The sequence below is a fragment of the Pseudophryne corroboree genome, chromosome 3 (assembly GCF_028390025.1).
Source record: "Pseudophryne corroboree isolate aPseCor3 chromosome 3, aPseCor3.hap2, whole genome shotgun sequence".
In the NCBI taxonomy this organism is placed as follows: Eukaryota; Metazoa; Chordata; class Amphibia; order Anura; family Myobatrachidae; genus Pseudophryne; species Pseudophryne corroboree.
The window spans coordinates 440,529,367-440,550,351 of record NC_086446.1 but is presented as its reverse complement, the minus strand read 5'-3'; the positions used below and the strand labels follow the sequence as shown (position 1 = coordinate 440,550,351).

At 47.3% G+C, this 20,985-nt stretch overlaps 33 non-coding genes across 33 annotated transcripts in view; 18 read left to right on the top strand and 15 right to left on the bottom strand.

Annotated features, from left to right (window-relative positions):
* TRNAG-GCC (transfer RNA glycine (anticodon GCC)) overlaps positions 1-33 on the top strand; it is a 71-nt gene extending 38 nt beyond the window's left edge. Inside the window, exon 1 of the tRNA in view lies at positions 1-33. This exon is cut by the window's left edge and continues 38 nt beyond it. This is a non-coding gene — a tRNA (tRNA-Gly).
* An 861-nt stretch (positions 34-894) lies between these two features.
* TRNAK-CUU (transfer RNA lysine (anticodon CUU)) lies at positions 895-967 on the bottom strand. Its single transcript has one exon. It is a non-coding gene; the product is annotated as a tRNA-Lys (tRNA).
* A 107-nt stretch (positions 968-1,074) lies between these two features.
* Positions 1,075-1,145, top strand: TRNAG-GCC (transfer RNA glycine (anticodon GCC)). Its single transcript has one exon. It is a non-coding gene; the product is annotated as a tRNA-Gly (tRNA).
* Positions 1,146-2,006: 861 nt separating this feature from the next.
* Positions 2,007-2,079, bottom strand: TRNAK-CUU (transfer RNA lysine (anticodon CUU)). Its single transcript has one exon. It is a non-coding gene; the product is annotated as a tRNA-Lys (tRNA).
* A 1,189-nt stretch (positions 2,080-3,268) lies between these two features.
* On the top strand, positions 3,269-3,339 carry TRNAG-GCC (transfer RNA glycine (anticodon GCC)). Its single transcript has one exon. It is a non-coding gene; the product is annotated as a tRNA-Gly (tRNA).
* Positions 3,340-4,200: 861 nt separating this feature from the next.
* On the bottom strand, positions 4,201-4,273 carry TRNAK-CUU (transfer RNA lysine (anticodon CUU)). Its single transcript has one exon. It is a non-coding gene; the product is annotated as a tRNA-Lys (tRNA).
* A 107-nt stretch (positions 4,274-4,380) lies between these two features.
* Positions 4,381-4,451, top strand: TRNAG-GCC (transfer RNA glycine (anticodon GCC)). The gene has a single exon. It is a non-coding gene; the product is annotated as a tRNA-Gly (tRNA).
* An 861-nt stretch (positions 4,452-5,312) lies between these two features.
* TRNAK-CUU (transfer RNA lysine (anticodon CUU)) lies at positions 5,313-5,385 on the bottom strand. Its single transcript has one exon. It is a non-coding gene; the product is annotated as a tRNA-Lys (tRNA).
* A 112-nt stretch (positions 5,386-5,497) lies between these two features.
* On the top strand, positions 5,498-5,568 carry TRNAG-GCC (transfer RNA glycine (anticodon GCC)). The gene has a single exon. It is a non-coding gene; the product is annotated as a tRNA-Gly (tRNA).
* Positions 5,569-6,416: 848 nt separating this feature from the next.
* Positions 6,417-6,489, bottom strand: TRNAK-CUU (transfer RNA lysine (anticodon CUU)). The gene has a single exon. It is a non-coding gene; the product is annotated as a tRNA-Lys (tRNA).
* A 112-nt stretch (positions 6,490-6,601) lies between these two features.
* On the top strand, positions 6,602-6,672 carry TRNAG-GCC (transfer RNA glycine (anticodon GCC)). The gene has a single exon. It is a non-coding gene; the product is annotated as a tRNA-Gly (tRNA).
* An 860-nt stretch (positions 6,673-7,532) lies between these two features.
* TRNAK-CUU (transfer RNA lysine (anticodon CUU)) lies at positions 7,533-7,605 on the bottom strand. The gene has a single exon. It is a non-coding gene; the product is annotated as a tRNA-Lys (tRNA).
* A 107-nt stretch (positions 7,606-7,712) lies between these two features.
* On the top strand, positions 7,713-7,783 carry TRNAG-GCC (transfer RNA glycine (anticodon GCC)). The gene has a single exon. It is a non-coding gene; the product is annotated as a tRNA-Gly (tRNA).
* An 848-nt stretch (positions 7,784-8,631) lies between these two features.
* Positions 8,632-8,704, bottom strand: TRNAK-CUU (transfer RNA lysine (anticodon CUU)). Its single transcript has one exon. It is a non-coding gene; the product is annotated as a tRNA-Lys (tRNA).
* A 112-nt stretch (positions 8,705-8,816) lies between these two features.
* On the top strand, positions 8,817-8,887 carry TRNAG-GCC (transfer RNA glycine (anticodon GCC)). The gene has a single exon. It is a non-coding gene; the product is annotated as a tRNA-Gly (tRNA).
* An 860-nt stretch (positions 8,888-9,747) lies between these two features.
* TRNAK-CUU (transfer RNA lysine (anticodon CUU)) lies at positions 9,748-9,820 on the bottom strand. Its single transcript has one exon. It is a non-coding gene; the product is annotated as a tRNA-Lys (tRNA).
* Positions 9,821-9,927: 107 nt separating this feature from the next.
* On the top strand, positions 9,928-9,998 carry TRNAG-GCC (transfer RNA glycine (anticodon GCC)). Its single transcript has one exon. It is a non-coding gene; the product is annotated as a tRNA-Gly (tRNA).
* An 861-nt stretch (positions 9,999-10,859) lies between these two features.
* Positions 10,860-10,932, bottom strand: TRNAK-CUU (transfer RNA lysine (anticodon CUU)). The gene has a single exon. It is a non-coding gene; the product is annotated as a tRNA-Lys (tRNA).
* Positions 10,933-11,234: 302 nt separating this feature from the next.
* On the bottom strand, positions 11,235-11,307 carry TRNAK-CUU (transfer RNA lysine (anticodon CUU)). Its single transcript has one exon. It is a non-coding gene; the product is annotated as a tRNA-Lys (tRNA).
* A 112-nt stretch (positions 11,308-11,419) lies between these two features.
* TRNAG-GCC (transfer RNA glycine (anticodon GCC)) lies at positions 11,420-11,490 on the top strand. Its single transcript has one exon. It is a non-coding gene; the product is annotated as a tRNA-Gly (tRNA).
* An 861-nt stretch (positions 11,491-12,351) lies between these two features.
* On the bottom strand, positions 12,352-12,424 carry TRNAK-CUU (transfer RNA lysine (anticodon CUU)). The gene has a single exon. It is a non-coding gene; the product is annotated as a tRNA-Lys (tRNA).
* Positions 12,425-12,536: 112 nt separating this feature from the next.
* On the top strand, positions 12,537-12,607 carry TRNAG-GCC (transfer RNA glycine (anticodon GCC)). Its single transcript has one exon. It is a non-coding gene; the product is annotated as a tRNA-Gly (tRNA).
* Positions 12,608-13,468: 861 nt separating this feature from the next.
* Positions 13,469-13,541, bottom strand: TRNAK-CUU (transfer RNA lysine (anticodon CUU)). Its single transcript has one exon. It is a non-coding gene; the product is annotated as a tRNA-Lys (tRNA).
* Positions 13,542-13,648: 107 nt separating this feature from the next.
* TRNAG-GCC (transfer RNA glycine (anticodon GCC)) lies at positions 13,649-13,719 on the top strand. The gene has a single exon. It is a non-coding gene; the product is annotated as a tRNA-Gly (tRNA).
* An 861-nt stretch (positions 13,720-14,580) lies between these two features.
* Positions 14,581-14,653, bottom strand: TRNAK-CUU (transfer RNA lysine (anticodon CUU)). The gene has a single exon. It is a non-coding gene; the product is annotated as a tRNA-Lys (tRNA).
* Positions 14,654-14,765: 112 nt separating this feature from the next.
* On the top strand, positions 14,766-14,836 carry TRNAG-GCC (transfer RNA glycine (anticodon GCC)). Its single transcript has one exon. It is a non-coding gene; the product is annotated as a tRNA-Gly (tRNA).
* Positions 14,837-15,877: 1,041 nt separating this feature from the next.
* Positions 15,878-15,948, top strand: TRNAG-GCC (transfer RNA glycine (anticodon GCC)). The gene has a single exon. It is a non-coding gene; the product is annotated as a tRNA-Gly (tRNA).
* Positions 15,949-16,994: 1,046 nt separating this feature from the next.
* TRNAG-GCC (transfer RNA glycine (anticodon GCC)) lies at positions 16,995-17,065 on the top strand. Its single transcript has one exon. It is a non-coding gene; the product is annotated as a tRNA-Gly (tRNA).
* An 861-nt stretch (positions 17,066-17,926) lies between these two features.
* Positions 17,927-17,999, bottom strand: TRNAK-CUU (transfer RNA lysine (anticodon CUU)). The gene has a single exon. It is a non-coding gene; the product is annotated as a tRNA-Lys (tRNA).
* Positions 18,000-18,106: 107 nt separating this feature from the next.
* TRNAG-GCC (transfer RNA glycine (anticodon GCC)) lies at positions 18,107-18,177 on the top strand. The gene has a single exon. It is a non-coding gene; the product is annotated as a tRNA-Gly (tRNA).
* Positions 18,178-19,218: 1,041 nt separating this feature from the next.
* On the top strand, positions 19,219-19,289 carry TRNAG-GCC (transfer RNA glycine (anticodon GCC)). The gene has a single exon. It is a non-coding gene; the product is annotated as a tRNA-Gly (tRNA).
* Positions 19,290-20,150: 861 nt separating this feature from the next.
* Positions 20,151-20,223, bottom strand: TRNAK-CUU (transfer RNA lysine (anticodon CUU)). The gene has a single exon. It is a non-coding gene; the product is annotated as a tRNA-Lys (tRNA).
* Positions 20,224-20,335: 112 nt separating this feature from the next.
* On the top strand, positions 20,336-20,406 carry TRNAG-GCC (transfer RNA glycine (anticodon GCC)). Its single transcript has one exon. It is a non-coding gene; the product is annotated as a tRNA-Gly (tRNA).
* Positions 20,407-20,985: the final 579 nt, after the last annotated feature.

The following is a 20,985-nucleotide window of genomic DNA, read 5'->3' as shown; positions in this document are numbered from 1 at the left end:
CGGGAGGCCCGGGTTCGATTCCCGGCCAATGCAGTCCTGATTTTTTGCTGATATGGCAGTGCATTTTGTGAAAGTGAGGTCAGCCATTTGCGCTGTGGTGGTGCAAGTTGACAGTGTTCCACATACAATGGTACAGGAAAAGAAAAAAAACATCCGCCCAATGTGGGGCTCGAACCCACGACCCTGAGATTAAGAGTCTCATGCTTTACCGACTGAGTTAGCAATGCTTGGTAACCGAGGAGTTGTGGTGATGGCAAGGCAAGGCATCCTGACTCTCCTGCTTTGTTTTGTACACTAAAGTACATGAGTAAGTCTAAAATTAAGCATCTGTGGATCATTGGTGGTTCAGTGGTAGAAATCTAGCCGGCCAAGTGGGAGGCCGGGTTCAATTCCCGGTCAATACATTCCTGAGTTTTTGCTGATAGGGCAGTGCATTTTGTGAAAGTGAGGACAGCCATTTGCGCTGTGGTGATGCAAGTATACACTGTTCCACATACAATGGTAAAGGAAGAGAAAAAAACAACTGCCCAACATGGAGCTCAAATACATGACCCTAAGATTAATAGTCTTATGCTCTAGCGACTGTGCTAGTCGGGCTTGGTTACGTAGGCTTGGAGGTGATGGCAAGGCAAGGCATCCTGACACGCCTGCTTTGTTTTATACACTAAAGTACATGAGTAAGTGTAAAATTAGGCATCTGTGGAGCATTGGTGGTTCAGTGGTAGAATTCTCGCCTGCCACTCGTGAGGCCCGGAATCGATTCCCGGCCAATGCAGTCCTGAGTTTTTGCTGATATGGCAGTGTATTTTATGAAAGTGAGGACAGCCATTTGCGCTGTGGTGGTGCAAGTTGACAGTGTTCCACATACAATGGTACAGGAAAAGAAAAAACATCCGCCCAACATGGGGCTCGAACCCACGACCCTGAGATTAAGAGTCTCATGCTCTACCGACTGAGTTAGCCAGGCTTGGTTGAGAATGTATGGAGGTGATGGCAAGGCAAGGCATCCTGACACTCCTGCTTTGTTTCATACACTAAAGTACACGAGTAAGTGCAAAATTAAGTACCTGTGGAGCATTGGTGGTTCAGTGGTAGAATTCTCGCCTGCCACGCGGGAGGCCCGGGTTCGATTCCTGGCCAATGCAGTCCTGAGTTTTTGCTGATATGGCAGTGCATTTTGTGAAAGTGAGGACAGCCATTTGCGCTGTGGTGGTGCAAGTTGACAGTGTTCCACATACAATGGTACAGGAAAAGAAAAAAAACATCCGCCCAATGTGGGGCTCGAACCCACGACCCTGAGATTAAGAGTCTCATGCTTTACCGACTGAGTTAGCAATGCTTGGTAACCGAGGACTTGTGGTGATGGCAAGGCAAGGCATCCTGACTCTCCTGCTTTGTTTTGTACACTAAAGTACATGAGTAAGTCTAAAATTAAGCATCTGTGGATCATTGGTGGTGCAGTGGTAGAAATCTAGCCGGCCACGTGGGAGGCCGGGTTCAATTCCCGGTCAATACATTCCTGAGTTTTTGCTGATAGGGCAGTGCATTTTGTGAAAGTGAGGACAGCCATTTACGCTGTGGTGATGCAAGTATACACTGTTCCACATACAATGGTACAGGAAGAGAAAAAAACAACTGCCCAACATGGAGCTCAAATACATGACCCTAAGATTAATAGTCTTATGCTCTAGCGACTGTGCTAGTCGGGCTTGGTTACGTAGGCTTGGAGGTGATGGCAAGGCAAGGCATCCTGATACTCCTGCTTTGTTTTATACACTAAAGTACATGAGTAAGTGTAAAATTAGGCATCTGTGGAGCATTGGTGGTTCAGTGGTAGAATTCTCGCCTGCCACGCGTGAGGCCCGGAATCGATTCCCGGCCAATGCAGTCCTGAGTTTTTGCTGATATGGCAGTGTATTTTGTGAAAGTGAGGACAGCCATTTGCGCTGTGGTGGTGCAAGTATACAGTGTTCCACATACAATGGTACAGGAAAAGAAAAAACATCCGCCCAAAGTGGGGCTCGAACCCACGACCCTGAGATTAAGAGTCTCATGCTCTACCGACTGAGCTAGCCAGGCTTGGTTGCTAATGTATGGAGGTGATGGCAAGGCAAGGCAAGGCATCCTGACACTCCTGCTTTGTTTCATACACTAAAGTACACGAGTAAGTGTAAAATTAAGTACCTGTGGAGCATTGGTGGTTCAGTGGTAGAATTCTCGCCTGCCACGCGTGAGGCCCGGGTTCGATTCCAGCGCATTTTGTGAAAGTGAGGTCAGCCATTTGCGCTGTGGTGGTGCAAGTTGACAGTGTTCCACATACAATGGTACAGGAAAAGAAAAAAAACATCCGCCCAATGTGGGGCTCGAACCCACGACCCTGAGATTAAGAGTCTCATGCTTTACCGACTGAGTTAGCAATGCTTGGTAACCGAGGACTTGTGGTGATGGCAAGGCATCCTGACTCTCCTGCTTTGTTTTGTACACTAAAGTACATGAGTAAGTCTAAAATTAAGCATCTGTGGATCATTGGTTATGCAGTGGTAGAAATCTAGCCGGCCACGTGGGAGGCCGGGTTCAATTCCCGGTCAATACATTCCTGAGTTTTTGCTGATAGGGCAGTGCATTTTGTGAAAGTGAGGACAGCCATTTACGCTGTGGTGATGCAAGTATACACTGTTCCACATACAATGGTACAGGAAGAGAAAAAAACAACTGCCCAACATGGAGCTCAAATACATGACCCTAAGATTAATAGTCTTATGCTCTAGCGACTGTGCTAGTCGGGCTTGGTTACGTAGGCTTGGAGGTGATGGCAAGGCAAGGCATCCTGATACTCCTGCTTTGTTTTATACACTAAAGTACATGAGTAAGTGTAAAATTAGGCATCTGTGGAGCATTGGTGGTTCAGTGGTAGAATTCTCGCCTGCCACGCGTGAGGCCCGGAATCGATTCCCGGCCAATGCAGTCCTGAGTTTTTGCTGATATGGCAGTGTATTTTGTGAAAGTGAGGACAGCCATTTGCGCTGTGGTGGTGCAAGTATACAGTGTTCCACATACAATGGTACAGGAAAAGAAAAAACATCCGCCCAACGTGGGGCTCGAACCCAAGACCCTGAGATTAAGAGTCTCATGCTCTACCGACTGAGCTAACCAGGCTTGGTTGCTAATGTATGGAGGTGATGGCAAGGCAAGGCAAGGCATCCTGACACTCCTGCTTTGTTTCATACACTAAAGTACACGAGTAAGTGTAAAATTAAGTACCTGTGGAGCATTGGTGGTTCAGTGGTAGAATTCTCGCCTGCCACGCGGGAGGCCCAGGTTTGATTCCCGGCCAATGCAGTCCTGATTTTTTGCTGATATGGCAGTGCATTTTGTGAAAGTGAGGTCAGCCATTTGCGCTGTGGTGGTGCAAGTTGACAGTGTTCCACATACAATGGTACAGGAAAAGAAAAAAAACATCCGCCCAATGTGGGGCTCGAACCCACGACCCTGAGATTAAGAGTCTCATGCTTTACCGACTGAGTTAGCAATGCTTGGTAACCGAGGAGTTGTGGTGATGGCAAGGCAAGGCATCCTGACTCTCCTGCTTTGTTTTGTACACTAAAGTACATGAGTAAGTCTAAAATTAAGCATCTGTGGATCATTGGTGGTTCAGTGGTAGAAATCTAGCCGGCCAAGTGGGAGGCCGGGTTCAATTCCCGGTCAATACATTCCTGAGTTTTTGCTGATAGGGCAGTGCATTTTGTGAAAGTGAGGACAGCCATTTGCGCTGTGGTGATGCAAGTATACACTGTTCCACATACAATGGTAAAGGAAGAGAAAAAAACAACTGCCCAACATGGAGCTCAAATACATGACCCTAAGATTAATAGTCTTATGCTCTAGCGACTGTGCTAGTCGGGCTTGGTTACGTAGGCTTGGAGGTGATGGCAAGGCAAGGCATCCTGACACGCCTGCTTTGTTTTATACACTAAAGTACATGAGTAAGTGTAAAATTAGGCATCTGTGGAGCATTGGTGGTTCAGTGGTAGAATTCTCGCCTGCCACTCGTGAGGCCCGGAATCGATTCCCGGCCAATGCAGTCCTGAGTTTTTGCTGATATGGCAGTGTATTTTATGAAAGTGAGGACAGCCATTTGCGCTGTGGTGGTGCAAGTTGACAGTGTTCCACATACAATGGTACAGGAAAAGAAAAAACATCCGCCCAACGTGGGGCTCGAACCCACGACCCTGAGATTAAGAGTCTCATGCTCTACCGACTGAGTTAGCCAGGCTTGGTTGAGAATGTATGGAGGTGATGGCAAGGCAAGGCATCCTGACACTCCTGCTTTGTTTCATACACTAAAGTACACGAGTAAGTGCAAAATTAAGTACCTGTGGAGCATTGGTGGTTCAGTGGTAGAATTCTCGCCTGCCACGCGGGAGGCCCGGGTTCGATTCCTGGCCAATGCAGTCCTGAGTTTTTGCTGATATGGCAGTGCATTTTGTGAAAGTGAGGACAGCCATTTGCGCTGTGGTGGTGCAAGTTGACAGTGTTCCACATACAATGGTACAGGAAAAGAAAAAAAACATCCGCCCAATGTGGGGCTCGAACCCACGACCCTGAGATTAAGAGTCTCATGCTTTACCGACTGAGTTAGCAATGCTTGGTAACCGAGGACTTGTGGTGATGGCAAGGCAAGGCATCCTGACTCTCCTGCTTTGTTTTGTACACTAAAGTACATGAGTAAGTCTAAAATTAAGCATCTGTGGATCATTGGTGGTGCAGTGGTAGAAATCTAGCCGGCCACGTGGGAGGCCGGGTTCAATTCCCGGTCAATACATTCCTGAGTTTTTGCTGATAAGGCAGTGCATTTTGTGAAAGTGAGGACAGCCATTTACGCTGTGGTGATGCAAGTATACACTGTTCCACATACAATGGTACAGGAAGAGAAAAAAACAACTGCCCAACATGGAGCTCAAATACATGACCCTAAGATTAATAGTCTTATGCTCTAGCGACTGTGCTAGTCGGGCTTGGTTACGTAGGCTTGGAGGTGATGGCAAGGCAAGGCATCCTGATACTCCTGCTTTGTTTTATACACTAAAGTACATGAGTAAGTGTAAAATTAGGCATCTGTGGAGCATTGGTGGTTCAGTGGTAGAATTCTCGCCTGCCACGCGTGAGGCCCGGAATCGATTCCCGGCCAATGCAGTCCTGAGTTTTTGCTGATATGGCAGTGTATTTTGTGAAAGTGAGGACAGCCATTTGCGCTGTGGTGGTGCAAGTATACAGTGTTCCACATACAATGGTACAGGAAAAGAAAAAACATCCGCCCAAAGTGGGGCTCGAACCCACGACACTGAGATTAAGAGTCTCATGCTCTACCGACTGAGCTAGCCAGGCTTGGTTGCTAATGTATGGAGGTGATGGCAAGGCAAGGCAAGGCATCCTGACACTCCTGCTTTGTTTCATACACTAAAGTACACGAGTAAGTGTAAAATTAAGTACCTGTGGAGCATTGGTGGTTCAGTGGTAGAATTCTCGCCTGCCACGCGTGAGGCCCGGGTTCGATTCCCGGCCAATGCAGTCCTGATTTTTTGCTGATATGGCAGTGCATTTTGTGAAAGTGAGGTCAGCCATTTGCGCTGTGGTGGTGCAAGTTGACAGTGTTCCACATACAATGGTACAGGAAAAGAAAAAAAACATCCGCCCAATGTGGGGCTCGAACCCACGACCCTGAGATTAAGAGTCTCATGCTTTACCGACTGAGTTAGCAATGCTTGGTAACCGAGGAGTTGTGGTGATGGCAAGGCAAGGCATCCTGACTCTCCTGCTTTGTTTTGTACACTAAAGTACATGAGTAAGTCTAAAATTAAGCATCTGTGGATCATTGGTGGTTCAGTGGTAGAAATCTAGCCGGCCACGTGGGAGGCCGGGTTCAATTCCCGGTCAATACATTCCTGAGTTTTTGCTGATAGGGCAGTGCATTTTGTGAAAGTGAGGACAGCCATTTACGCTGTGGTGATGCAAGTATACACTGTTCCACATACAATGGTACAGGAAGAGAAAAAAACAACTGCCCAACATGGAGCTCAAATACATGACCCTAAGATTAATAGTCTTATGCTCTAGCGACTGTGCTAGTCGGGCTTGGTTACGTAGGCTTGGAGGTGATGGCAAGGCAAGGCATCCTGATACTCCTGCTTTGTTTTATACACTAAAGTACATGAGTAAGTGTAAAATTAGGCATCTGTGGAGCATTGGTGGTTCAGTGGTAGAATTCTCGCCTGCCACGCGTGAGGCCCGGAATCGATTCCCGGCCAATGCAGTCCTGAGTTTTTGCTGATATGTGAAAGTGAGGACAGCCATTTGCGCTGTGGTGGTGCAAGTATACAGTGTTCCACATACAATGGTACAGGAAAAGAAAAAACATCCGCCCAAAGTGGGGCTCGAACCCACGACCCTGAGATTAAGAGTCTCATGCTCTACCGACTGAGCTAGCCAGGCTTGGTTGCTAATGTAGGGAGGTGATGGCAAGGCAAGGCAAGGCATCCTGACACTCCTGCTTTGTTTCATACACTAAAGTACACGAGTAAGTGTAAAATTAAGTACCTGTGGAGCATTGGTGGTTCAGTGGTAGAATTCTCGCCTGCCACGCGTGAGGCCCGGGTTCGATTCCCGGCCAATGCAGTCCTGATTTTTTGCTGATATGGCAGTGCATTTTGTGAAAGTGAGGTCAGCCATTTGCGCTGTGGTGGTGCAAGTTGACAGTGTTCCACATACAATGGTACAGGAAAAGAAAAAAAACATCCGCCCAATGTGGGGCTCGAACCCACGACCCTGAGATTAAGAGTCTCATGCTTTACCGACTGAGTTAGCAATGCTTGGTAACCGAGGAGTTGTGGTGATGGCAAGGCAAGGCATCCTGACTCTCCTGCTTTGTTTTGTACACTAAAGTACATGAGTAAGTCTAAAATTAAGCATCTGTGGATCATTGGTGGTTCAGTGGTAGAAATCTAGCCGGCCACGTGGGAGGCCGGGTTCAATTCCCGGTCAATACATTCCTGAGTTTTTGCTGATATGGCAGTGCATTTTGTGAAAGTGAGGACAGCCATTTACGCTGTGGTGATGCAAGTATACACTGTTCCACATACAATGGTACAGGAAGAAAAAAAAACAACTGCCCAACATGGAGCTCAAATACATGACCCTAAGATTAATAGTCTTATGCTCTAGCGACTGTGCTAGTCGGGCTTGGTTACGTAGGCTTGGAGGTGATGGCAAGGCAAGGCATCCTGACACTCCTGCTTTGTTTTATACACTAAAGTACATGAGTAAGTGTAAAATTAGGCATCTGTGGAGCATTGGTGGTTCAGTGGTAGAATTCTCGCCTGCCACTCGTGAGGCCCGGAATCGATTCCCGGCCAATGCAGTCCTGAGTTTTTGCTGATATGGCAGTGTATTTTGTGAAAGTGAGGACAGCCATTTGCGCTGTGGTGGTGCAAGTTGACAGTGTTCCACATACAATGGTACAGGAAAAGAAAAACATCCGCCCAACGTGGGGCTCGAACCCACGACCCTGAGATTAAGAGTCTCATGCTCTACCGACTGAGTTAGCCAGGCTTGGTTGAGAATGTATAGAGGTGATGGCAAGGCAAGGCATCCTGACACTCCTGCTTTGTTTCATACACTAAAGTACACGAGTAAGTGTAAAATTAAGTACCTGTGGAGCATTGGTGGTTCAGTGGTAGAATTCTCGCCTGCCACGCGGGAGGCCCGGGTTCGATTCCCGGCCAATGCAGTCCTGAGTTTTTGCTGATATGGCAGTGCATTTTGTGAAAGTGAGGACAGCCATTTGCGCTGTGGTGGTGCAAGTTGACAGTGTTCCACATACAATGGTACAGGAAAAGAAAAAAAACATCCGCCCAATGTGGGGCTCGAACCCACGACCCTGAGATTAAGAGTCTCATGCTTTACCGACTGAGTTAGCAATGCTTGGTAACCGAGGAGTTGTGGTGATGGCAAGGCAAGGCATCCTGACTCTCCTGCTTTGTTTTGTACACTAAAGTACATGAGTAAGTCTAAAATTAAGCATCTGTGGATCATTGGTGGTGCAGTGGTAGAAATCTAGCCGGCCACGTGGGAGGCCGGGTTCAATTCCCGGTCAATACATTCATGAGTTTTTGCTGATAGGGCAGTGCATTTTGTGAAAGTGAGGACAGCCATTTACGCTGTGGTGATGCAAGTATACACTGTTCCACATACAATGGTACAGGAAGAGAAAAAAACAACTGCCCAACATGGAGCTCAAATACATGACCCTAAGATTAATAGTCTTATGCTCTAGCGACTGTGCTAGTCGGGCTTGGTTACGTAGGCTTGGAGGTGATGGCAAGGCAAGGCATCCTGATACTCCTGCTTTGTTTTATACACTAAAGTACATGAGTAAGTGTAAAATTAGGCATCTGTGGAGCATTGGTGGTTCAGTGGTAGAATTCTCGCCTGCCACGCGTGAGGCCCGGAATCGATTCCCGGCCAATGCAGTCCTGAGTTTTTGCTGATATGTGAAAGTGAGGACAGCCATTTGCGCTGTGGTGGTGCAAGTATACAGTGTTCCACATACAATGGTACAGGAAAAGAAAAAACATCCGCCCAAAGTGGGGCTCGAACCCACGACCCTGAGATTAAGAGTCTCATGCTCTACCGACTGAGCTAGCCAGGCTTGGTTGCTAATGTAGGGAGGTGATGGCAAGGCAAGGCAAGGCATCCTGACACTCCTGCTTTGTTTCATACACTAAAGTACACGAGTAAGTGTAAAATTAAGTACCTGTGGAGCATTGGTGGTTCAGTGGTAGAATTCTCGCCTGCCACGCGTGAGGCCCGGGTTCGATTCCCGGCCAATGCAGTCCTGATTTTTTGCTGATATGGCAGTGCATTTTGTGAAAGTGAGGTCAGCCATTTGCGCTGTGGTGGTGCAAGTTGACAGTGTTCCACATACAATGGTACAGGAAAAGAAAAAAAACATCCGCCCAATGTGGGGCTCGAACCCACGACCCTGAGATTAAGAGTCTCATGCTTTACCGACTGAGTTAGCAATGCTTGGTAACCGAGGAGTTGTGGTGATGGCAAGGCAAGGCATCCTGACTCTCCTGCTTTGTTTTGTACACTAAAGTACATGAGTAAGTCTAAAATTAAGCATCTGTGGATCATTGGTGGTTCAGTGGTAGAAATCTAGCCGGCCACGTGGGAGGCCGGGTTCAATTCCCGGTCAATACATTCCTGAGTTTTTGCTGATATGGCAGTGCATTTTGTGAAAGTGAGGACAGCCATTTACGCTGTGGTGATGCAAGTATACACTGTTCCACATACAATGGTACAGGAAGAAAAAAAAACAACTGCCCAACATGGAGCTCAAATACATGACCCTAAGATTAATAGTCTTATGCTCTAGCGACTGTGCTAGTCGGGCTTGGTTACGTAGGCTTGGAGGTGATGGCAAGGCAAGGCATCCTGACACTCCTGCTTTGTTTTATACACTAAAGTACATGAGTAAGTGTAAAATTAGGCATCTGTGGAGCATTGGTGGTTCAGTGGTAGAATTCTCGCCTGCCACTCGTGAGGCCCGGAATCGATTCCCGGCCAATGCAGTCCTGAGTTTTTGCTGATATGGCAGTGTATTTTGTGAAAGTGAGGACAGCCATTTGCGCTGTGGTGGTGCAAGTTGACAGTGTTCCACATACAATGGTACAGGAAAAGAAAAACATCCGCCCAACGTGGGGCTCGAACCCACGACCCTGAGATTAAGAGTCTCATGCTCTACCGACTGAGTTAGCCAGGCTTGGTTGAGAATGTATAGAGGTGATGGCAAGGCAAGGCATCCTGACACTCCTGCTTTGTTTCATACACTAAAGTACACGAGTAAGTGTAAAATTAAGTACCTGTGGAGCATTGGTGGTTCAGTGGTAGAATTCTCGCCTGCCACGCGGGAGGCCCGGGTTCGATTCCCGGCCAATGCAGTCCTGAGTTTTTGCTGATATGGCAGTGCATTTTGTGAAAGTGAGGACAGCCATTTGCGCTGTGGTGGTGCAAGTTGACAGTGTTCCACATACAATGGTACAGGAAAAGAAAAAAAACATCCGCCCAATGTGGGGCTCGAACCCACGACCCTGAGATTAAGAGTCTCATGCTTTACCGACTGAGTTAGCAATGCTTGGTAACCGAGGAGTTGTGGTGATGGCAAGGCAAGGCATCCTGACTCTCCTGCTTTGTTTTGTACACTAAAGTACATGAGTAAGTCTAAAATTAAGCATCTGTGGATCATTGGTGGTGCAGTGGTAGAAATCTAGCCGGCCACGTGGGAGGCCGGGTTCAATTCCCGGTCAATACATTCATGAGTTTTTGCTGATAGGGCAGTGCATTTTGTGAAAGTGAGGACAGCCATTTACGCTGTGGTGATGCAAGTATACACTGTTCCACATACAATGGTACAGGAAGAGAAAAAAACAACTGCCCAACATGGAGCTCAAATACATGACCCTAAGATTAATAGTCTTATGCTCTAGCGACTGTGCTAGTCGGGCTTGGTTACGTAGGCTTGGAGGTGATGGCAAGGCAAGGCATCCTGATACTCCTGCTTTGTTTTATACACTAAAGTACATGAGTAAGTGTAAAATTAGGCATCTGTGGAGCATTGGTGGTTCAGTGGTAGAATTCTCGCCTGCCACGCGTGAGGCCCGGAATCGATTCCCGGCCAATGCAGTCCTGAGTTTTTGCTGATATGGCAGTGTATTTTGTGAAAGTGAGGACAGCCATTTGCGCTGTGGTGGTGCAAGTATACAGTGTTCCACATACAGTGGTACAGGAAAAGAAAAAACATCCGCCCAACGTGGGGCTCGAACCCACAACCCTGAGATTAAGAGTCTCATGCTCTACCGACTGAGCTAGCCAGGCTTGGTTGCTAATGTATGGAGGTGATGGCAAGGCAAGGCAAGGCATCATGACACTCCTGCTTTGTTTCATACACTAAAGTACACGAGTAAGTGTAAAATTAAGTACCTGTGGAGCATTGGTGGTTCAGTGGTAGAATTCTCGCCTGCCACTCGTGAGGCCCGGAATCGATTCCCGGCCAATGCAGTCCTGAGTTTTTGCTGATATGGCAGTGTATTTTGTGAAAGTGAGGACAGCCATTTGCGCTGTGGTGGTGCAAGTATACAGTGTACCACATACAATGGTACAGGAAAAGAAAAAACATCCGCCCAACGTGGGGCTCGAACCCACGACCCTGAGATTAAGAGTCTCATGCTCTACCGACTGAGCTAGCCAGGCTTGGTTGCGAATGTATGGAGGTGATGGCAAGGCAAGGCAAGGCATCCTGACACTCCTGCTTTGTTTTATACACTAAAGTACACGAGTAAGTGTAAAATTAAGTACCTGTGGAGCATTGGTGGTTCAGTGGTAGAATTCTCGCCTGCCACGCGAGAGGCCCGGGTTCGATTCCCGGCCAATGCAGTCCTAAGTTTTTGCTGATATGGCAGTGCATTTTGTGAAAGTGAGGACAGCCATTTGCGCTGTGGTGGTGCAAGTTGACAGTGTTCCACATACAATGGTACAGGAAAAGTAAAAAAACATCCACCCAATGTGGGGCTAGAACCCACGACCCTGAGATTAAGAGTCTCATGCTTTACCGACTGAGTTAGCAATGCTTGGTAACCGAGGAGTTGTGGTGATGGCAAGGCAAGGCATCCTGACTCTCCTGCTTTGTTTTGTACACTAAAGTACATGAGTAAGTCTAAAATTAAGCATCTGTGGATCATTGGTGGTTCAGTGGTAGAAATCTAGCCGGCCACGTGGGAGGCCGGGTTCAATTCCCGGTCAATACATTCCTGAGTTTTTGCTGATAGGGCAGTGCATTTTGTGAAAGTGAGGACAGCCATTTACGCTGTGGTGATGCAAGTATACACTGTTCCACATACAATGGTACAGGAAGAGAAAAAAACAACTGCCCAACATGGAGCTCAAATACATGACCCTAAGATTAATAGTCTTATGCTCTAGCGACTGTGCTAGTCGGGCTTGGTTACGTAGGCTTGGAGGTGATGGCAAGGCAAGGCATCCTGATACTCCTGCTTTGTTTTATACACTAAAGTACATGAGTAAGTGTAAAATTAGGCATCTGTGGAGCATTGGTGGTTCAGTGGTAGAATTCTCGCCTGCCACGCGTGAGGCCCGCAATCGATTCCCGGCCAATGCAGTCCTGAGTTTTTGCTGATATGGCAGTGTATTTTGTGAAAGTGAGGACAGCCATTTGCGCTGTGGTGGTGCAAGTATACAGTGTTCCACATACAATGGTACAGGAAAAGAAAAAACATCCGCCCAACGTGGGGCTCGAACCCACGACCCTGAGATTAAGAGTCTCATGCTCTACCGACTGAGCTAGCCAGGCTTGGTTGCGAATGTATGGAGGTGATGGCAAGGCAAGGCAAGGCATCCTGACACTCCTGCTTTGTTTCATACACTAAAGTACACGAGTAAGTGTAAAATTAAGTACCTGTGGAGCATTGGTGGTTCAGTGGTAGAATTCTCACCTGCCACGCGGGAGGCCAGGGTTCGATTCCCGGCCAATGCAGTCCTGAGTTTTTGCTGATATGGCAGTGCATTTTGTGAAAGTGAGGACAGCCATTTGCGCTGTGGTGGTGCAGGTTGACAGTGTTCCACATACAATGGTACAGGAAAAGAATAAAAATATCCGCCCAATGTGGGGCTCGAACCCACGACCCTGAGATTAAGAGTCTCATGCTTTACCGACTGAGTTAGCAATGCTTGGTAACCGAGGAGTTGTGGTGATGGCAAGGCAAGGCATCCTGACTCTCCTGCTTTGTTTTGTACACTAAAGTACATGAGTAAGTCTAAAATTAAGCATCTGTGGATCATTGGTGGTTCAGTGGTAGAAATCTAGCCGGCCACGTGGGAGGCCGGGTTCAATTCACGGTCAATACATTCCTGAGTTTTTGCTGATAGGGCAGTGCATTTTGTGAAAGTGAGGACAGCCATTTGCGCTGTGGTGATGCAAGTATACACTTTTCCACATACAATGGTAAAGGAAGACAAAAAAACAACTGCCCAACATGAAGCTCAAATACATGACCCTAAGATTAATAGTCTTATGCTCTAGCGACTGTGCTAGTCGGGCTTGGTTACGTAGGCTTGGAGGTGATGGCAAGGCAAGGCATCCTGACACTCCTGCTTTGTTTTATACACTAAAGAACATGAGTAAGTGTAAAATTAGGCATCTGTGGAGCATTGGTGGTTCAGTGGTAGAATTCTCGCCTGCCACTCGTGAGGCCCGGAATCGATTCCCGGCCAATGCAGTCCTGAGTTTTTGCTGATATGGCAGTGTATTTTGTGAAAGTGAGGACAGCCATTTGCGCTGTGGTGGTGCAAGTTGACAGTGTTCCACATACAATGGTACAGGAAAAGAAAAAACATCCGCCCAACGTGGGGCTCGAACCCACGACCCTGAGATTAAGAGTCTCATGCTCTACCGACTGAGTTAGCCAGGCTTGGTTGAGAATGTATGGAGGTGATGGCAAGGCAAGGCATCCTGACACTCCTGCTTTGTTTCATACACTAAAGTACACGAGTAAGTGTAACATTAAGTTCCTGTGGAGCATTGGTGGTTCAGTGGTAGAATTCTCGCCTGCCACGCGGGAGGCCCGGGTTTGATTCCCGGCCAATGCAGTCCTAAGTTTTTGCTGATATGGCAGTGCATTTTGTGAAAGTGAGGACAGCAATTTGCGCTGTGGTGGTGCAAGTTGACAGTGTTCCACATACAATGGTACAGGAAAAGAAAAAAAACATCCGCCCAATGTGGGGCTCGAACCCACGACCCTGAGATTAAGAGTCTCATGCTTTACCGACTGAGTTAGCAATGCTTGGTAACCGAAGAGTTGTGGTGATGGCAAGGCAAGGCATCCTGACTCTCCTGCTTTGTTTTGTACACTAAAGTACATGAGTAAGTCTAAAATTAAGCATCTGTGGATCATTGGTGGTTCAGTGGTAGAAATCTAGCCGGCCACGTGGGAGGCCGGGTTCAATTCCCGGTCAATACATTCCTGAGTTTTTGCTGATAGGGCAGTGCATTTTGTGAAAGTGAGGACAGCCATTTACGCTGTGGTGATGCAAGTATACACTGTTGCACATACAATGGTACAGGAAGAGAGAAAAACAACTGCCCAACATGGAGCTCAAATACATGACCCTAAGATTAATAGTCTTATGCTCTAGCGACTGTGCTAGTCGGGCTTGGTTACGTAGGCTTGGTGGTTATGGCAAGGCAAGGCATCCTGATACTCCTGTTTTGTTTTATACACTAAAGTACATGAGTAAGTGTAAAATTAGGCATCTGTGGAGCATTGGTGGTTCAGTGGTAGAATTCTCGCCTGCCACGCGTGAGGCCCGCAATCGATTCCCGGCCAATGCAGTCCTGAGTTTTTGCTGATATGGCAGTGTATTTTGTGAAAGTGAGGACAGCCATTTGCGCTGTGGTGGTGCAAGTATACAGTGTTCCACATACAATGGTACAGGAAAAGAAAAAACATCCGCCCAACGTGGGGCTCGATCCCACGACTCTGAGATTAAGAGTCTCATGCTCTACCGACTGAGCTAGCCAGGCTTGGTTGTGAATGTATGGAGGTGATGGCAAGGCAAGGCAAGGAATCCTGACACTCCTGCTTTGTTTCATACACTAAAGTACACGAGTAAGTGTAAAATTAAGTACCTGTGGAGCATTGGTGGTTCAGTGGTAGAATTCTCGCCTGCCACGCGGGAGGCCAGGGTTCGATTCCCGGCCAATGCAGTCCTGGTTTTTTGCTGATATGGCAGTGCATTTTGTGAAAGTGAGGACAGCCATTTGCGCTGTGGTGGTGCAAGTTGACAGTGTTCCACATACAATGGTACAGGAAAAGAATAAAAATATCCGCCCAATGTGGGGCTCGAACCCACGACCCTGAGATTAAGAGTCTCATGCTTTACCGACTGAGTTAGCAATGCTTGGTAACCGAGGAGTTGTGGTGATGGCAAGGCAAGGCATCCTGACTCTCCTGCTTTGTTTTGTACACTAAAGTACATGAGTAAGTCTAAAATTAAGCATCTGTGGATCATTGGTGGTTCAGTGGTAGAAATCTAGCCGGCCACGTGGGAGGCCGGGTTCAATTCCCGGTCAATACATTCCTGAGTTTTTGCTGATAGGGCAGTGCATTTTGTGAAAGTGAGGACAGCCATTTGCGCTGTGGTGATGCAAGTATACACTGTTCCACATACAATGGTAAAGGAAGACAAAAAAACAACTGCCCAACATGAAGCTCAAATACATGACCCTAAGATTAATAGTCTTATGCTCTAGCGACTGTGCTAGTCGGGCTTGGTTACGTAGGCTTGGAGGTGATGGCAAGGCAAGGCATCCTGACACTCCTGCTTTGTTTTATACACTAAAGTACATGAGTAAGTGTAAAATTAGGCATCTGTGGAGCATTGGTGGTTCAGTGGTAGAATTCTCGCCTGCCACTCGTGAGGCCCGGAATCGATTCCCGGCCAATGCAGTCCTGAGTTTTTGCTGATATGGCAGTGTATTTTGTGAAAGTGAGGACAGCCATTTGCGCTGTGGTGGTGCAAGTTGACAGTGTTCCACATACAATGGTACAGGAAAAGAAAAAACATCCGCCCAACGTGGGGCTCGAACCCACGACCCTGAGATTAAGTGTCTCATGCTCTACCGACTGAGTTAGCCAGGCTTGGTTGAGAATGTATGGAGGTGATGGCAAGGCAAGGCATCCTGACACTCCTGCTTTGTTTCATACACTAAAGTACACGAGTAAGTGTAACATTAAGTTCCTGTGGAGCATTGGTGGTTCAGTGGTAGAATTCTCGCCTGCCACGCGGGAGGCCCGGGTTTGATTCCCGGCCAATGCAGTCCTAAGTTTTTGCTGATATGGCAGTGCATTTTGTGAAAGTGAGGACAGCAATTTGCGCTGTGGTGGTGCAAGTTGACAGTGTTCCACATACAATGGTACAGGAAAAGAAAAAAAACATCCGCCCAATGTGGGGCTCGAACCCACGACCCTGAGATTAAGAGTCTCATGCTTTACCGACTGAGTTAGCAATGCTTGGTAACCGAAGAGTTGTGGTGATGGCAAGGCAAGGCATCCTGACTCTCCTGCTTTGTTTTGTACACTAAAGTACATGAGTAAGTCTAAAATTAAGCATCTGTGGATCATTGGTGGTTCAGTGGTAGAAATCTAGCCGGCCACGTGGGAGGCCGGGTTCAATTCCCGGTCAATACATTCCTGAGTTTTTGCTGATAGGGCAGTGCATTTTGTGAAAGTGAGGACAGCCATTTACGCTGTGGTGATGCAAGTATACACTGTTGCACATACAATGGTACAGGAAGAGAGAAAAACAACTGCCCAACATGGAGCTCAAATACATGACCCTAAGATTAATAGTCTTATGCTCTAGCGACTGTGCTAGTCGGGCTTGGTTACGTAGGCTTGGTGGTTATGGCAAGGCAAGGCATCCTGATACTCCTGTTTTGTTTTATACACTAAAGTACATGAGTAAGTGTAAAATTAGGCATCTGTGGAGCATTGGTGGTTCAGTGGTAGAATTCTCGCCTGCCACGCGTGAGGCCCGCAATCGATTCCCGGCCAATGCAGTCCTGAGTTTTTGCTGATATGGCAGTGTATTTTGTGAAAGTGAGGACAGCCATTTGCGCTGTGGTGGTGCAAGTATACAGTGTTCCACATACAATGGTACAGGAAAAGAAAAAACATCCGCCCAACGTGGGGCTCGATCCCATGACTCTGAGATTAAGAGTCTCATGCTCTACCGACTGAGCTAGCCAGGCTTGGTTGTGAATGTATGGAGGTGATGGCAAGGCAAGGCAAGGAATCCTGACACTCCTGCTTTGTTTCATACACTAAAGTACACGAGTAAGTGTAAAATTAAGTACCTGTGGAGCATTGGTGGTTCAGTGGTAGAATTCTCGCCTGCCACGCGGGAGGCCAGGGTTCGATTCCCGGCCAATGCAGTCCTGATTTTTTGCTGATATGGCAGTGCATTTTGTGAAAGTGAGGACAGCCATTTGCGCTGTGGTGGTGCAAGTTGACAGTGTTCCACATACAATGGTACAGGAAAAGAATAAAAATATCCGCCCAATGTGGGGCTCGAACCCACGACCCTGAGATTAAGAGTCTCATGCTTTACCGACTGAGTTAGCAATGCTTGGTAACCGAGGAGTTGTGGTGATGGCAAGGCAAGGCATCCTGACTCTCCTGCTTTGTTTTGTACACTAAAGTACATGAGTAAGTCTAAAATTAAGCATCTGTGGATCATTGGTGGTTCAGTGGTAGAAATCTAGCCGGCCACGTGGGAGGCCGGGTTCAATTCACGGTCAATACATTCCTGAGTTTTTGCTGATAGGGCAGTGCATTTTGTGAAAGTGAGGACAGCCATTTGCGCTGTGGTGATGCAAGTATACACTGTTCCACATACAATGGTAAAGGAAGACAAAAAAACAACTGCCCAACATGAAGCTCAAATACATGACCCTAAGATTAATAGTCTTATGCTCTAGCGACTGTGCTAGTCGGGCTTGGTTACGTAGGCTTGGAGGTGATGGCAAGGCAAGGCATCCTGACACTCCTGCTTTGTTTTATACACTAAAGTACATGAGTAAGTGTAAAATTAGGCATCTGTGGAGCATTGGTGGTTCAGTGGTAGAATTCTCGCCTGCCACTCGTGAGGCCCGGAATCGATTCCCGGCCAATGCAGTCCTGAGTTTTTGCTGATATGGCAGTGTATTTTGTGAAAGTGAGGACAGACATTTGCGCTGTGGTGGTGCAAGTTGACAGTGTTCCACATACAATGGTACAGGAAAAGAAAAAACATCCGCCCAACGTGGGGCTCGAACCCACGACCCTGAGATTAAGAGTCTCATGCTCTACCGACTGAGTTAGCCAGGCTTGGTTGAGAATGTATGGAGGTGATGGCAAGGCAAGGCATCCTGACACTCCTGCTTTGTTTCATACACTAAAGTACACAAGTAAGTGTAACATTAAGTTCCTGTGGAGCATTGGTGGTTCAGTGGTAGAATTCTCGCCTGCCACGCGGGAGGCCCGGGTTCGATTCCCGGCCAATGCAGTCCTAAGTTTTTGCTGATATGGCAGTGCATTTTGTGAAAGTGAGGACAGCCATTTGCGCTGTGGTGGTGCAAGTTGACAGTGTTCCACATACAATGGTACAGGAAAAGAAAAAAAACATCCGCCCAATGTGGGGCTCGAACCCACGACCCTGAGATTAAGAGTCTCATGCTTTACCGACTGAGTTAGCAATGCTTGGTAACCGAAGAGTTGTGGTGATGGCAAGGCAAGGCATCCTGACTCTCCTGCTTTGTTTTGTACACTAAAGTACATGAGTAAGTCTAAAATTAAGCATCTGTGGATCATTGGTGGTTCAGTGGTAGAAATCTAGCAGGCCACGTGGGAGGCCGGGTTCAATTCCAGGTCAATACATTCCTGAGTTTTTGCTGATAGGGCAGTGCATTTTGTGAAAGTGAGGACAGCCATTTACGCTGTGGTGATGCAAGTATACACTGTTCCACATACAATGGTACAGGAAGAGAAAAAAACAACTGCCCAACATGGAGCTCAAATACATGACCCTAAGATTAATAGTCTTATGCTCTAGCGACTGTGCTAGTCGGGCTTGGTTACGTAGGCTTGGAGGTGATGGCAAGGCAAGGCATCCTGATACTCCTGCTTTGTTTTATACACTAAAGTACATGAGTAAGTGTAAAATTAGGCATCTGTGGAGCATTGGTGGTTCAGTGGTAGAATTCTCGCCTGCCACGCGTGAGGCCCGCAATCGATTCCCGGCCAATGCAGTCCTGAGTTTTTGCTGATATGGCAGTGTATTTTGCGAAAGTGAGGACAGCCATTTGCGCTGTGGTGGTGCAAGTATACAGTGTTCCACATACAATGGTACAGGAAAAGAAAAAACATCCGCCCAACGTGGGGCGCGAACCCACGACCCTGAGATTAAGAGTCTCATGCTCTACCGACTGAGTTAGCCAGGCTTGGTTGAGAATGTATGGAGGTGATGGCAAGGCAAGGCATCCTGACACTCCTGCTTTGTTTCATACACTAAAGTACACGAGTAAGTGTAGCATTAAGTACCTGTGGAGCATTGGTGGTTCAGTGGTAGAATTCTCGCCTGCCACGCGGGAGGCCCGGGTTCGATTCCCGGCCAATGCAGTCCTAAGTTTTTGCTGATATGGCAGTGCATTTTGTGAAAGTGAGGACAGCCATTTGCGCTGTGGTGGTGCAAGTTGACAGTGTTCCACATACAATGGTACAGGAAAAGTAAAAAAACATCCACCCAATGTGGGGCTAGAACCCACGACCCTGAGATTAAGAGTCTCATGCTTTACCGACTGAGTTAGCAATGCTTGGTAACCGAGGAGTTGTGGTGATGGCAAGGCAAGGCATCCTGACTCTCCTGCTTTGTTTTGTACACTAAAGTACATGAGTAAGTCTAAAATTAAGCATCTGTGGATCATTGGTGGTTCAGTGGTAGAAATCTAGCCGGCCACGTGGGAGGCCGGGTTCAATTCCCGGTCAATACATTCCTGAGTTTTTGCTGATAGGGCAGTGCATTTTGTGAAAGTGAGGACAGCCATTTACGCTGTGGTGATGCAAGTATACACTGTTCCACATACAATGGTACAGGAAGAGAAAAAAACAACTGCCCAACATGGAGCTCAAATACATGACCCTAAGATTAATAGTCTTATGCTCTAGCGACTGTGCTAGTCGGGCTTGGTTACGTAGGCTTGGAGGTGATGGCAAGGCAAGGCATCCTGATACTCCTGCTTTGTTTTATACACTAAAGTACATGAGTAAGTGTAAAATTAGGCATCTGTGGAGCATTGGTGGTTCAGTGGTAGAATTCTCGCCTGCCACGCGTGAGGCCCGCAATCGATTCCCGGCCAATGCAGTCCTGAGTTTTTGCTGATATGGCAGTGTATTTTGTGAAAGTGAGGACAGCCATTTGCGCTGTGGTGGTGCAAGTATACAGTGTTCCACATACAATGGTACAGGAAAAGAAAAAACATCCGCCCAACGTGGGGCTCGAACCCACGACCCTGAGATTAAGAGTCTCATGCTCTACCGACTGAGCTAGCCAGGCTTGGTTGCGAATGTATGGAGGTGATGGCAAGGCAAGGCAAGGCATCCTGACACTCCTGCTTTGTTTCATACACTAAAGTACACGAGTAAGTGTAAAATTAAGTACCTGTGGAGCATTGGTGGTTCAGTGGTAGAATTCTCGCCTGCCACGCGGGAGGCCAGGGTTCGATTCCCGGCCAATGCAGTCCTGATTTTTTGCTGATATGGCAGTGCATTTTGTGAAAGTGAGGACAGCCATTTGCGCTGTGGTGGTGCAAGTTGACAGTGTTCCACATACAATGGTACAGGAAAAGAATAAAAATATCCGCCCAATGTGGGGCTCGAACCCACGACCCTGAGATTAAGAGTCTCATGCTTTACCGACTGAGTTAGCAATGCTTGGTAACCGAGGAGTTGTGGTGATGGCAAGGCAAGGCATCCTGACTCTCCTGCTTTGTTTTGTACACTAAAGTACATGAGTAAGTCTAAAATTAAGCATCTGTGGATCATTGGTGGTTCAGTGGTAGAAATCTAGCCGGCCACGTGGGAGGCCGGGTTCAATTCACGGTCAATACATTCCTGAGTTTTTGCTGATAGGGCAGTGCATTTTGTGAAAGTGAGGACAGCCATTTGCGCTGTGGTGATGCAAGTATACACTTTTCCACATACAATGGTAAAGGAAGACAAAAAAACAACTGCCCAACATGAAGCTCAAATACATGACCCTAAGATTAATAGTCTTATGCTCTAGCGACTGTGCTAGTCGGGCTTGGTTACGTAGGCT